Source organism: Camelus bactrianus, chromosome 1 (assembly GCF_048773025.1).
Source record: "Camelus bactrianus isolate YW-2024 breed Bactrian camel chromosome 1, ASM4877302v1, whole genome shotgun sequence".
Taxonomy (NCBI): domain Eukaryota; kingdom Metazoa; phylum Chordata; class Mammalia; order Artiodactyla; family Camelidae; genus Camelus; species Camelus bactrianus.
In genome coordinates, this window is record NC_133539.1 from 10,502,586 (window position 1) to 10,518,414 (window position 15,829).

Genomic DNA, 15,829 nt, shown 5'->3' on the forward strand with positions numbered 1-15,829 from the left:
GTGGTGAGGACTGAGCGAGTTGATACCTGTAGGGCCCTGGGAACAAGGCATGGCAGAGTGTTAGCTATTATAACTGGATTTTTTTTTGTATATAATATATTTTTATTGAAGTATAGTCAGTTTACAATGTTGTGTCCATTTCTGGCGTACAGCATAATGCTTCAGAAACATACATATATTCATTTTCATATTCTTTTTCACCATAAGTTACTGAAAGATATTGAATATAGTTCCCTGTGCTATACAGTATGATGTAATTGTTTTTATTAGCCTCTCTTATAAATTGAGTGTGTTCTTCAAATTCACGTTGAAGTCCTCGCCCCCAGTACCTTAGAATGTGACCTTTGGAAGTAGGATCATTGCAGATGTAGTTAGTTAAAATGAGGTCATTGGGGTGGGCCTTAATCCAATATGACTGGTGTCCTTGAAAGAGGGGGGAGTTTTGGCACAGAGATATCCACGCAGGGAAGATGCCAGGTGAAGATGCAGGCAGAGATCTGGTGATACTCCTACAAGCCTGGGGATGCCAGAGATTGCCAGTGAACTACCAGACGCTGGGAGAGAGGGGTGGAACTGATTCTCCCTCACCTTGATCCTGGACTTCCAGCCTTCAGGACCAGGAGACAACACATTTCTCTTGTTTCAGCTGCCCATTGTGTAGTACTTTGTTACAGCAGTCTGAGCCGACTGATGCAGCCTCTGAGCCAACACCTCCTCTGTAATGCCGTGGGGTGGTCAGCGGGCCGGTTCTGTTTGTAGCTGGGCCACTGGGGCTCACACTCAGCCTGTCACTTACAAGCTTGTGAAGTGGGGCAGCTTACTTAACCTCCCCGAGCCTTAGCTAATTCGTCTGCAAAATGAAGCTTATAATTTCACTTCCGTCTCTACCTCACAGGTACTTGTTAAAGCAAGAATGAGGTGGGTGCCTGGTTCACCACAATGTCAGCTGTCCTGTGTGCTTGTTTGGAGGTTTCTAGAGACAGTGGCGACTGGAGGCAGAACTCTGCCCCAGGTCAAATTTCCTGGCGGTCTTGCAAACTGCAGATCCTGGTTCAACAGTTTAAGGTGGGGCCCGAGACTCTGTATTTCTAACAAGCTCCCAGATGAGTCGGAGGACCACAGTTTCTAGATAGCAAGGCCAAGACGGCCTCACCAAGCCCCATCTAGGAAAATGAGACTGATTTACGAAGAATGTTTTTAGAAGAAGCTCTTTCCTCGTGCCTGTTACTTGGGCCCACGGCTGGATATTTGATGGCATCTCAATGATGTTTAAAGAAAGAGCAAAGCTGACTTTGGAGACAAGGATGAGGAAATGACCAAGGAGCCACCCGACAGCGTGGGAGAACACACATTGGCGAGGTAGACAGACACAGACGGATGGACCTGAGACCCGCGGTTTGTCCTGCCCCAGGAGGTGCAGGTGGAATTGCCTGGAACAGGGCAGGGAGAGAAGGCGTGTGCTGGAACGTGGGCCAAGGCCACCCTCTGGGGCCCTTGCCCACCTCTCTTCCCCCTGCTGGGAGCCTGCGCCCAGGTCTTCTCACCACTGAGTTCTCAGTGCAGAGATGAACCCTCATGAGGCCTTCTCAGAACAGCTCCCCTAATGGTGCCCCCCAACCCCACCTGTCCCCACTGGTCACACCGTCACTCCTCCCGGCTTTATTTTCTTCATGGCATTTACCAACAGCTACAATGGCCTCGTTACTAACTTGTCCACATATTTATACGTGTCTCTCTGCTTCCAGTCTCAAGCAGAGGGTCCACAGAGCAGTGTTCTCGGCTGTACCCCGGTGCCTTGAGCAGGGCTGGGCCCCTACCGGGGGCTCAGTAAATCCTTGAGTGAACGGGTGCAGAGGCTGAATGTAGATGGATTGGTCAAGTTCACTGAGCGCTCGCTCCGTGCAGTGCCCTGTGCCAACCCTTGAGAAAGTTTGGGCTCCTTGCCTCCTGATAATTTATAATCCACTTGAGGATGTGAGGTGCACACATCGGAACATCTGACTCGCCATATCAGGTTACCGTATGGACGAGCTGGGAGGGAATTGGAGCTGCTGTGGCCCAGAGCACGTGGAGCAGCGGGATCTTGTTAAAGGGCAGAGTCTGGGTCGGGGAGCCCGGCATGGGGGAGCCCAAGATGCACCGTTGTAATCAGCGCCCAGGTGCTGCTGACACTTATGGTCTGCGGGTCCTTGTTTTGAGGACAGCGAGGCTTTCCGTGTTTAGAAGAGAGATCGGCTGCTTACAGCTGAGGCCTCCTGCAGGAGGGTTTGGTACTCAGAAGAACCCAGAGGATTGGGGGTGGAGAAGGGACAGGCAGGGGAGTGGTAGGGGGACAGGAGGCCAGGGAACAGACCATGGTGCCTGGAAGGGAGAATGGGAACAGGATGGACAAACCAGGAAGGTGGGGGGAAGGGAGGGGCAAACAGGGAAACTCCAGCCACAGCCATGGGGACATGCACCCCTGCTCTGTATTCTATTTTTAAAAGCTGTTCGTAGAAGGATTGAGACACCTTCCTCTGGTCTATCAATAAGTCAGAACATGTTTTCAGAAATGTCGCAACCTGTGCTTGCCCAAGCGGGCGCTGGGGGGGTAACAGAGCGCTGTGCAGGGTGCTGCGGAGGCCGAGGGTGTGCAGGCAGCCGTCGGTAGCGGTGGCCGTGTAGCCGGTTCCTGCCATCTGGGCTGGGCGTGTGTCCTGCCCGTGAATACCCTTGCTCTTATTTTTGCCTGACCGCTTTCACATCTGTCATCTCGTTTGAGCCTTATGGTGTCCCTAGGAGGTTGGGAGGGCAACTGGATGTTTTGTGGGTGAGGAAACTGAAGGCCAGAGAGAGGTGGGGCCAGTGCAGTCTCCCCTGATGCAGAGCCCAGACTAAGACGGACAGGAAGGAATTCTTCTCCCTCTTTCCTCCACGTGCCTCTGGCCTCGACGTTCAGACCTGTTAACATGCGAGCAGGATTGGAGACGGGCAGTCCTTCTACCAGAGAGAGACTCCCAGGACGTGTGTGCACTGATGAGCTCTTGGTCACCAGTGCTCTCTTGCCAGGATGGGGCCCCATCTAGCCCAATGGTTTCTGGAATACCAGAATAGTCTAGAATCCCCCGAGGGTGGGCTTGGCCTCCGTCAGCTCCCCCACCAACGGGAGGGAAGGAGGCGCAGCTGTGGCAACCGGCACTGCTTCCCACGTTGCGTGGAGACGACGGTCAGGGCCAATTTCATGCATCTTTATCCCCTATTATGACCTGTATTTCCTTGGCGCATGGCAGCTGCTTGTGTCCAGACAAGGAAACAGGAAGTATTATATTGTTGTTAATAATACTCAAGGAGAGCAATCACTCCATTATTAACTCACTTGATTCTTCCTGATCTTAACAGTGGATCCATTTAAAATGATGGAGGGCACTTAGGGCAAGTTCTCACTTGCTTTCACAGAGCTGGGACTCGGCCTGCCTTTTCAGATTCTTGTCCGCTCAGCGATAACACAGGATTTGCGTGCCCTTTAACCAGGGAAAGAATTGAGGCAGCTATCGCTCTTCAGGCCTAAAAATTCCTGGGGTGCTGAGAGTCGCCGGGACTGGGAAAGCAGTGCTGGGGGTCCCAGCCTGGATCAAGACTGTCTTTGGCAAGGACAGTAGCTTCGTGTTGTCTCCCATGCCGGGTGTGGCTCCAGCCAGCTAGGCTTCTCCCACTGGCTTCTTCCTGGTTTCCTGCGCTGCTGGCCCCACGTGCTCTCAGCTGGTGTAACATGATGGGGTCAGGGGCTCACTGCTGTTCCAGAGGACCTGGGATGTCCTGTGGGGTACAGTTCTTCTGTCACCCCTTCCCTAAATGCTATTTCCAAGCCACCACAGTAGTGTGGCTTCAGGATATGTGCACGGACTTCTGAGTTTGCACTGCATGCATCACACTCAAAGCATACAGCCCAAACTCCCCACCAGCCACTTCTCACTGACATGGTGACCATCACTTCTTTCCCTGTGAGTTTTGTCTTCTTTCCAACCCCGGGTTATATGATACATATTTTCGTTCTCAGGGCCTAGGACTGTGCCTGAGACGTATAAAATACCAGATCAGTGCTTGTTAATGAATGAATGAATGAATGAATGAATGAATGAATCCCAGCCATCGTGTTACTTTATCACCTTCAGACTGTTTTGCTGCATAAATAGAGATCTTTGCCACACATCTTTTCACAGATACCTTTGCAACTTTTGGGAAACTAACCATCCACAGTGGATATGGTAACTGACCCCAATTCTCTCTCTTTCCAGTTTCCAGGGTTACCCCAATGCCTCAGACGGACAGTACCCGTCTGCAGCCAGCCTCCCTTTATTACTGGAGGCCGAATCCCATGAGGGGTCGACTCCAGCCTGCCGTGAGGGCAGCCAAACCTTCCACTTTGCTCTGCTGGACTTGTGCAGGTCCCACTGAGAGGCAGGACACCGGACAGCCTCCCATTTCTCATTTTGGACTTCCCCCTGGGCTGTTAGCAGGCTTGAGCAATTGCTTTCATGCTGCAAACTGTTTCTGTTTACTTTTGCACCAGGGAGCATTTTCCATCCTTGGCTGGGTGTACCATCTAAGTGCACCCATTGTCAGTGCTTCTGGGTGGTTGAGAACAAATGGCTTATCTTCAGGATCTTGAGAAATAGTAAAACGATGGTTTCAAGCCACTACATTTGGAGGTAGTTTTTCTACCACAATATATAACTGAAACAGCCCCAACCCTTGTGTGTGCATAATTCTTGCCTACATACCCTAAGTAGGAAAAATATTTCCAGGGGCCTGAGCCATCCCTGACCATATACAATAGAAAGAGCTCACTGGAGTCATGATCGGTGGCATCCTTCAATGGTTCTTATCACTAAATTCTGACTGTTTACAGCCTATGGGAATGGAATAAATGACACCTTGTGGCGGGAAAACATAACCTGACAGCTGCTTCCTGTTTATTCATGTTCTGACAGAACAGCAGATAAGCTGAAAATAAAGTTTTATTCTAATCTGTGTAAAAAAAGTCCTACCCCTACAGCCACCATGTGACCACCCCATTTCTGTCCAGGAAGAATAACTAAATGAAAAGAGCCCTTTTAGAGGTCAGTTCTGTGTTGGCTTGTTACCAAGGAACAGATACGCATGACCAGTGCTCCTCTTTATGGTGACTGGGAGAGGTAGGAATTTTTCAAAAGTCAAGGTTAGGTAGTGGGTGTCAGGTACCCAACGGGTGGTGCTGGGATTCAAACTAGGACCTGCCTGATTCCAGGAGCCCTGCTTTTACTCTGGTACGACCAACTTGGAATTAGAGCATTAACTCTCAGCTGACATGGTGCATCTCTCTCCTTGACACCTTAATTCCCCAGCTGTCCAGTTATTGAGAGCATTGCCCTGATGCTGGTTGACAGTGGACCTTTCTTCAGAGATCCAGACTGGGGACTCCTGGACTCCCTAGAATCTCTCCTAAAAGAGGAGGGTCAACCAGCCAAAGCTGAGCAGGAAGGAGCTCCCCAGGCTTCAGGGGGCTAAGCTGAGGGGTGACCCTCACAAGCTGCCATCAAGCTTTCCCACTGCTTTGTGGAGCTGTCAGTTGAGTTGGTGTCACCTCTACCCCTGGCCCCTCACTAGAGTGCTGGGCTGACCTTTGGGGCCCTGGATTGCAGACCTCATTCAAACACCACTGGTTGTGTGACGTCCAGTCATCACATCTTTGGGGTCCACTCACATAAGGGTTCACCTCCTCCGTGAAGGCTTTTCAAGTTCTGACTCTTTGAAAATAGAATTGGCATGTTCTTAGAGAGTTAAGTTCCACCAGAATAGCCCCTATGGGACAGTAGGGGATGAAAACAGAGGGTGGTCCCCGCCCCCTGTTGGAAATTGATTGATTTTGCAGTTACCTTAGAGGTCACTGTTGATACTTGCACCTACGAGGTCAGCTCTCCATAGTGGCTGTTCTTTGGCAGCTGATGGGAAGTCAGAGTGTTGTATTTTCACAATGTCCACAAACCCCAATATCTCGTCATTCTGGATAGAGGGGGTTAGAGTAAATGGTGCTTTCTTGTTATGTTCCTAAAACTGTGTGTTGTGGTTTGAAGTGTGTTCTGCCAAAAAAGATTATGGAAGGCCTAACCCTCAGGACCTCCAACTGTGACCTTATTTGGAGACAGGTTCTTTGCAGAGGTAATCAGGTTAAACTGAGGTCATTACAATAGGCCCTAATGCGATATGACTGTGTCCTAATAAAAAGGGGGCTCAGAGACAGATGGATGTAGAGGGCAGACGATGTGAAGACACAGAGGGAAGATGACCATCTCCAAGCCAAGGCGAGAGGCCTGGAGCAGGCGCTCCCTCCCAGCCTCAGAAGGAACCACACCTGCCGACCCCTGGATTGCAGACACCAGCCTCTGTGTCTGTGAGAGAGTAAATCTCTGCTGTTTAAGCCACTCAGTTTGTGGTGCTTTGCTATGGCAGCCCAATACGCGATGTAAGATGATTTTTCAGCTGAAAGAAATTGGATGTGGTTCTAAGACAGGGGTAAAGGCCCACAGCCATGAGGTGAAGCTCAGGAGACAAACACCCCTGGGACCCGGGGACATTCTGGTTTCCACCCCTCATTTTCATTTTCTACCTTTTTCAAAAGGAAGGTGAGATATAGGCTAACACATCCCCCCTTGGTACTGCCCCCATTCCCATTAGTTTGAAGTGATATATTTTTTTCTTCTTTTATTGAACTGTATAGTTCATTTACAGTATTGTGCTAGTTTCAGGTGTAAGCAAAGTGATTCAATATATGCATTCTTTTTCAGATTCTTTTTCATTATAGGTTACTATAAGGTATTGAATATAGTTCCCTATGCTGAACAGTAAATCCTTATTGTTTATGTATTTTATACATAGTAGTGTGTATCTGTTAACTCAGTACTCCTAATTTATACCGCTCCCCCTTTCCCCTTTGATAACCATAAGTTTGTTTTCTATGTCTGTGAGTCTATTTCTGCTTTATTTTATTTTATTTTTTATTGAGGTGTAGTTGATTTACGATGTTAGTTTCAGATGGACAGCAAAGCAATTCAGTTATACACATACATACATATATTTTTTCAGCTTCTTTTCCCTTATATGTTATTACAAGAAATTGAGTACAGTTCCCTGTGCTATACAGTAGGTCCTGGCTGGAGTCTACTTCTGTTTTGTAAATAAGTTCATTTGTATTATTTTTGAGATTCCACATATAAATGATATTGTATACTATTGGTCTTTCTCTGACTTACTTCACATAGTATGATCATCTCTAGGTCCAAGTTTAAAGCCACATGGAAACATTGAGATGATAAGAATTTAAGTTGTTTTTAAATTTGCTGAGTCTGGGTTAGCTAAGAGTTGCTTGTTCCACACGGGCTGGCCTTCCTGTCTGCAGCTGCCTCAAGGCTGATCTGCTTTTTCCACTCTTGAAGTTTGCAGCTCCTTCACTCCATCATCCTTTGTGTGAACAGCTACCATGCGTGGGGTGCAGCAGATCCGGACCTGCTCGTTTTCCGAGGCTCAGGAGCGGCGGCTCTGGCCTGGCAGTTGCAGGTGACAGTCCTGACCAGTCCAGGAGCCGATGAGAAGTTCATAGGCTGTTAATAAACTGGAACCAATTGGTGAATGCCGGCCGGGGGTGCTGGGGCCGGCTGGGGCCGCAGGTCCTTGGGAGAGCCTGCACTTGTGCTGACTTTATCTGCATATAGCAGGAGCCGAGAGGGCCCGGCCGCTCTTGGTGTTTGTTCCAGTGAATAGACATATGTCCCTCACACTAGCACGGGGAATATCTAATTAAGCCACACAATGATTGCTTATGCCCCGGGGCTGTCACAAACAAGGCTCTGTCACTTTCTGCCTCGAACCAGAAAATGGGAATTCGCCTTCAGTGCATGATAATGAATATATTCGAAATATATTAGAATTTATTTAGATCTCACACGCTCACCCTTAAAAAAAACACACGACAAATGCTGTTTTCATAAAAATATTTTAAATCTCACATTGGGAGTGGGGCTTGGGGTGGGGGTGAGAGGAGGCTCTTGGTACACGCTGGTTGGTTGAGTATGATGTTCGGTGTAACTTGCTTTCCTATTTTTTAGTGAATGAATTAGAATCTTAGGAATTGAAGTTGTGTTTTGCTCAATGTTAACAGAAATGTTTGCGTACACTGCATGGGAGCTGAAACCTTTGAGTTTTAAGGAGTGCATATGTTTTTCCTCTGTTAGCCTTCCCTTCCCTTACTTTAGTTTAGGTGGGACCTGTAAGGAAATTTTATTTCCTTTAAAGTCAAATCATCTTAGTACATGGAACTGAAGAACTGTAGCCCCTACTGAAGACTCATGCTGCTACTTTAAAATGGAGTGTAGTTTTTAACAAGGGAAAAAAAAACTCATCTTGGTCTAGAACATAAGAAACGATTTTTCCCGTCTCCTTCTGTCATGATTAGGAAGGGACTTTGATGCTGGCCATAGAAGTGGGGACAGTGTGAGGAGTTGCCTGGATGGGGTGTGAAAAACTGTGGAAACCACCTCAAAGAGTTTTTCATCACCAAGGGCAGGACTGGCTACATAGTCTGCAGGACCCAGTGCGGAGTGAAAATATGGCTGCCCTTGTTTAAAAATCATTAAGGATTTTTAAGAGAGTGACACAAAGCATTAAACCAAGCACAGGGCTCTTTTGAACATGGGGACTTGGGCGACAGACTGCAGGGGTCCCACCCCTGTGAACCAGCCATTTTTTGTCCTTGATAAGGAGGAGAAGAGAGAAGGCGGTGACCAGAGGTGATTTTACTTCCTAATTTTTACACAACCCACAAGTCCAGAGATGAAATGAAGTGAAAAATGGATTCCAGATTTATTTTGTTCATCTGCTCCAGATGAATTGGAAGAATACAGCATCCCTCCAGCGCTGGCAGCTGTGTTTGAAAGACATTTTTGTGCTTTTCTCATTCAAAGTGTTAAGACCAACGTTTTCTTCCTCTTTTTCACGTGAAATTCTATCCGCTCAGAGAACCAGTTCTGTATAAGAACTACTCATTTGATGAACCAGTCAGAATTCTGGGGAGAGAAGCAAAGATGGAAAATTCCTGCCTTCTCCACAAATCAAGAAATAAAAGCCTTGATTAGTATTTGCCCAGATGTTGAGACCCCTGGCTGCGTGCAGCTGGATTTTGCCTGGTGGAGCAGGTTGGGTGCGGTGGCTTGTGGCTTGTGGTTTGTCTGTCTCGTTTGCTGCGTCCCTATGATGCAACACGGATGAGGCAGCCTCCTCATCCTCGGACCCCTGCCTGCCCCACACTCCCTGCGAGTCCTTCCTAAAGGGCTGTGATATCCTTCTGGCTCTGCCTGTGAGCCAATGTGCATGAGAAAATGGTTCGTTGTCCTCAGGGAAGATGTGTTCAAAGAGATCTGTCAGGTTTTTTTATTTTTCACCTGCACTTAAAAAAAAAAACAAACAAAAAAAACCCCAAAAAACCCCCACAACAATAACATCTTTTTGTTTTTAATTGAAGTGAAGTATAGTTGATTTACAATGTTGTGTTACTTTCTGGTGCACAGCATAGTGATTCAGTTATACATACACACACACACACACACACACACACACACACACATATTCTTCTTCAGATTCTTTTCCATTATAGTTTATTACAAGACATTGAATAGTTTCCCTGTGCTATACTATAGGACTTTATTGTTTATATCGCTATATAATAGTTTGTATCTACTAATCTCAAACTCCTAATTTACCCTTCCTTCCACTCACTTTCCCCTTTGGGAACCACAATTTTGTTTCCTATGTCTGTGAGTCTGTTTCTGTTTTGTAAATATGTTCATTTCTACCATTTTTCCTAAGATTCCATGTGTAAATAATATGGGATCTTTGTCTTTGACTTACTTCACTTCATAACGTCATCTCTAGGTCCATCCAGGTTGCAGCAAATGGAACATAACATCTTAACCATTTTTAAGTGTACAGTTCAGTGGCATTAACTGTATTCATCTTGTTGTACAATGGATTGCTGGAACTTTTTTGCACCTGTTGGATTTTTAAGCCCCATCACCACAGCCTCACAGGCACCGGGTTGCAGACATCCGAAGAAGAGGAAGGGCCCTTACACGTGGGAGGCACGTAATAAATTTCCTTAATGAGTGGACACACTAAGCTGTGTAATGAAAGCCTTGTTCATGACCCAGCCCAGTCCCTGGGCCCCCTACAAATTTTGTAACGTGCTTTTTGCTGTCTTCTGATAATTGTCCTTTTACAAAAAGACTTTTTAGTCACTTGGATTCTTTGATCTGTTTCTTTAGGCAGCTCTGGATTTGATTTCTAAATAATCTTCTAAACCTTCGTGTTGAACCTTAATGCTTATGGAGCCTTAGCAATCTCCCAGTTCTCCCAGGACTTAGTTCAGTGCCTGGTGTACAGTAGGTGCTTCATAAATATTTGATGAACGAATGAATCACTCAGTGGGTTTTCAGTATTAACGAGGAGGTGAAAGGACAACGTGTGAGTTCTAAATGCCACTTACACCAGTGGCCTTAGTCCCCTGCCAGAGATTATTGCCCAAGAAAAGCTGATGGGATGTTGGGGGCAATGTGCAGAGGACCAGGGGGCCAGGGACCCCTGACCTGGAGGATTCATCTTTGGAATGAGAGCTAAGAAACTCTTTGGAAACAGAAAAGGTGGGGCAGCCTGGGGAGGACTGAACTGGGGGTTGGTCATCTAGAGGAAATGCCCCACCCCCACCCCTTTGTTTCAAAGCAGCTGAGCGTTGGACTGAAGTCTGCCTACTTGGGAGCCCGAGGAGGAAGGCGGTGGGGCAACAGATTCGGGCAGGGCAGGCAGGAGCTGCAAAGCCTTGTGGGAGGAAGTGTTGCAGGAGAACAGAAACTGACTGTGGTCTGGCTTAGGGATTCAAGACATCTGGAAAGATATTGGAGGAGAGGGCGGGATGACATATTAGTAAATTATGAGAGGACTGGGGAGAGGCACTAGAGCATTTGGGGACATGAACCTGTTTCTTTTGGCTAAAATAGAGCATGACTTGTATGTTTGTACATATCCTTTTAAAAAATGAGAAAAGAGCCTAAAAGCGTTTGCAAGGAACCCCTGGGATGACAGTGTGGAGGGAATGAAGTTTGGGCTAAGGAGCAAGAGAGAGCCCTTACTTACTTAGAGATGGTGTGTCTGTAGCAGGTAGGGGTGAGGGGGCAGCTTCTGAGGCTAAGGTCTAAGGCAAAGCAGGAAAAGGCAAAACTATAAAGTCAGTGATTTTGTTTTTACTGTCCCCCACCTCACTATGGACAAATGGTTCAATTCCAGGGGTAGATCAAGAAGCCGTTTCTTTGTAGGAGAGGAATATAGCTCAGTGGTAGAGCGCATGCTTAGCTAGCCTGAGGCTCTGGGTTCAATTCCCAGTACCTCTATTAAAAAAAGAAGAAGAAGAAGAATGTGGGTGTTAGCAATGATGTGGCTACAAGGTACTGAAATTCAGTGCGCCCTGACAGCCGCCAGGACCCTGGCCCAGGAGAGGTGCTAGGGTCACATTTGCTTGTCACTGTAGTGGACTTTCTGAGCACAGCACTGGAGCAGAAAGTTTGGGGGGGGATAGCTGGAAATCCACCTGCCAACAGAATTCACTATATATGCCCTGTAGGCCAATCGAATCCTTTCTCGGGGCCTCAGTTTCTTTGTTTTTGAGATGGGGTCACTGGTGTAGCTCACTGGATCGGCACCACCTGATGATTATAACACACGCATCCGTGGTATCAGAGATGCTGACTCAGTAGGTTTGGAGTCGGACCCCAGTGTGAATGTTAAGAACGAACAAACAAACCACCCAGGTGGTTTTGATGCACAGCCAGTTTTGTGAGTCACCATCCCGTGGCAGGGGGGCAGGTCTCACTCTTCACCATGAGTAGCCTTGCTCTTTCCATAGTCAGAAGGATGTCAGAGTTCTCTGAGCAGAATAAACCCAAGGGTGGACTAACTTTTAGCGTCCCCCAATTCCATGCTCAAATCGGCTTCATCTTTCAGGGCCAGTTTAAATCCCCATCCTTCCTGCTGCCTTCCCCACCTTTCAGACCCCGAGTCTGTTCTTGCTTTTTCCATCTCCTGAATCAATCATCACTCATTGATGGTTTCGGACGTGTGGAACAACATGATTTGCTGTAATCATCCAGCCTGTTGTCTCTCTGGCTGGCTTTCCCAGAAGGGCACGCTCCTCGCTGGGAGATCCTTGTCTCCCAACCTGACACCGTGGGTACTGACTTCAGTTGGACTGCTTCTACATGTGTTGGCCAGGTCAACGAGCCATCGCAGTATGGCTGATCACCACTTAGCTTATTGTCAGTTCAGCTAAGCTAGCATCTGCTCTTGGGTCCTTTCCAGTGGGTCATGTTATAGTTTGTTAATTTTAGTCACCTTCAGGCAAATCTCCTGTGCGTTTATTCCTTGTAATTTCATTAGCCTGGAGGGTTAGGTTTGTTCCATGACTTGTTAAATTTCTCAAATTGTATGTATTCTTGGAACATTTCTGCTCTGATTTGGGGGGAAAAAACAAAAACTGTGTGACATCCATTCTCCTGGTCAGAGTCACGCTTTTCTTATCCATTGTTAGTTAGATTCTCTCATTCCAGGAAAAAAAAAAAAAGGAAAGGAATTAACACTCTAAATTAGGAACATACATATGGAGGAAGGCGGAGAGAGTTGGGGGTGCTGGGGGTGGAGGAAGAAGCGAGGGCTGGGGGAGCAGCACCGTAAGCCAGGTGGAGAAACTCAGCTTCTACTGCATCGTGTTTCCGTGTTTTCCAATCTCCTGACCTCTTGCCTCTTCTCTGGTATTGTTTTAGGGTTCTTAAAAAAAAATCATAGTAATGCCAGTTATAATGTTGACGTGCTGGGGATAGGAGAATGCCTGCAAGAGAGGTTTTGGAGACGGAAATATGCTCTATGTCATCTTGCATGTGTCCAAATCTGGTGCCTATCCGTTGCTTTCTAACAGAATTTTACTGATCTTCTAAGTGATTCAGCAGGGTGTGCTGGTCATGCCTTTAAGTAAAGGTTCTTTATCTATTGATTCTGATAAAGTGGATTCTGGATGTCGACGGTGCAGGTTTAAAAGCAGCCGAGCTCTTTCTAATTGCAGAAGCGAGGCTTTTGTTGGTGGCTCTGAAATAGGCACGACTCTGTCTGCGCAGACGCGTCTGGGCACAGACTCCTTCGCTGATTTCTTCTGTCTGGTTTTCCCCTGGGAAACTGCTCATCACCCAGCAGCAGAAGTCACGGTGGAAGTTAGACTCCTACGAAGAAGATTTGAAGAGGGAGATTTTCTTGTCACTTTGTAAAACGGACCCTTCGCTGCCCTGAGCGGTCTTTGTGGCACTTCTTTCCCCTGCATCCTTTTCCAGGGGAGTCGTTATCTGTTGTGCTTTAATTACGCTCAGGATGGTTCGGCTCTTCCACTCTGAGGGATTGTAATACTTCCTCCCAGTGTACCGTGCTCACCTGATTTCCCTCTAATCTCATAAATCTCCTTCCACCAAGTCTTAATCCAGCAGTGATTAGCTTTCCCTGTGTCCATTTTTCATGACATTGGAATTTTTGTATAAAATGTTCCATAGGAGACTGTGGTTGATAATAATGTGCCCATGTTGATTCATTGATTGTACCAAATATGCCACACTGATGAGAGATGCAGAGGGTAGGGGAGGATATATGTGTGGGTGGGGAGGGATATATGTGAACTCTGTATTTTCTGCTCAATTCTGCTGTGAATCTGAAACTGCTGTAAAAAAACAAAGTCTATTAATCAAAAAAAAAAAAAAAGCTCCATAGGAGCGATGTCTATAATTGCTTTGAGCAAGTCTTCGGTCAACACTATTAAACGTGAAGATCAACTAAATGCAATATGTTACCATGGATTTTTTACCCTCCACTCTTCATTGGAACAAAGACCATTAGTGGGAAAACTGGTGAAATCCAAACAGAATCTGTCGTTTGGCTAATAGCAGGGTTAATTTCTTAATTGTGCCAAATGCTCCAAGTTTACGTCAGATGTTAACATGAAGGGAAGCGGCCAGAAGGGTGTATGGGGACTCTGTACTATTGGGGCAACTTTTCTGTGAATCTGAATTTATTCCAAAGTGAAAAGTTAACTTAAAAGTGAACGTTTTTTCAATAACATAAAATTTAGAGGGTACTTTTTGATGTGCCGGTATAAAATGATCTCTGAACGCCTGGGATATTGCACCTCACCACCAACTACGTGCTCTCTGGGCTTCCTTATCAGTAAAATAAGAGTAAAAGGACTCCTTGAACCAGCACACCTGGAACAATGCCTAACCCCTGGTAAAAGGGCCCAATCACTGTGACTTTTTCTTATTAATTCAATTTCACTGAAATAAGTCTATACTTGGAGAATCATATCATCATGGAGTGTCTCTTAATTTTAAACAGTTTCCATGCAGGACACCAGATGAGTCAAGCTTCTCACATTTTGGGGTCTAACCTTCTTGGTTCCAAAAAGTATTCCGGAGTTATCTAGGCAAAATCACCGTATCTTCCACTCTTATTGCTCAGAGTTCAGGGGCAAGGGCCCACTAATGGAAAGAGGTTTAGGACAGTTAAAGACTCAGGTCCAAACATGTGGCCTTGGGTGACTTTTTTCTCCTTAGTTCCCTTACCTGAGTGAGTGCTTGCCTCAACGTGAGTGTTTCATGGAAGAAGAGAAGGGCTTGTCAACTGGGAGCAATTTTGTTCTCCAGGAGACATTTGGCAGTGTCTGGAGACCTTTTCAGTTGTCCCAGCTGTGGGTAGGGAGCCTCCAGCACCTAGTAAGAAGAGGCCAGGGATACTAATAAACATCCTATCATGCACAGGGCAGTCACTCATGAGAGAGAATTATCCAGCCCTAAATGTAATGATGCTGTATTGAGAAACCCTGAGTAGAGTGGTCAACCATCTCATTGGCACAAGAGCACTTTTGCAGGTGAGGTTGTACGAAGTCTATCTTCCATACCCAGAGAATGTGCTTATCTGCAGTAGATCTTGGGAACAATTAAAGAACTTTCCAGATGGTTGGCAAAGACCATGGAAAAGTTTCTGTAGACAGTAGGCATACCTTCTAAAACAAAGACTTTGAAACTCAGATCTTCGACTATTTGAATAAGGGGGAAATGTGGGCAATTAAATAATAATGTCAGCCCCCCCACCCCAAAATTATGTGCTTTTCTTGACTATGCATAAGGTACTAGTGCTCCTGATTTAGGTTGGAAGCTAAAAATGAAGAGGAAGGTAAAAAGTAACAGAGTTTTGGGTCTTGGGGGTGGATTGGGGAGGAGGTGAAGGTTGGAGAGTAGTGATGAAAAGACTGTCTTGCGAGACTATAACAAACTGGCCAATATTTTAAACTCTGATCCTTCCAAATTCTGATGATCTTAATTGGCACTGAATGATGGGTTTTCCTGCTGTTAGAATCAATACAAATAATGTTTTATGGTCAAAGACATACTTCTGACTTTGAGGAAACTCTCTGCATTTTGGGCCTGGCCCAGTTGTGTTGGTTTAAGCAAGGGAAGCACAACAATTAATGATGCCCCTGGGAAGGTCTGACCACCAGAGCATCCTGCAGCCTCTTGTCCCAGAACTGCACTGTCCAGTACATAGCCACTAGCGGCATGTGGCTATTTAAATTTAAATTAATTAAAATTAAATAAACTTAAGAATTCAGCTCCTCAGTCACACTGGCCACACTGTAAGTGCTCAAAGGCCACGTGCAGCTAGTGGCTACCATATTGGGCCACTA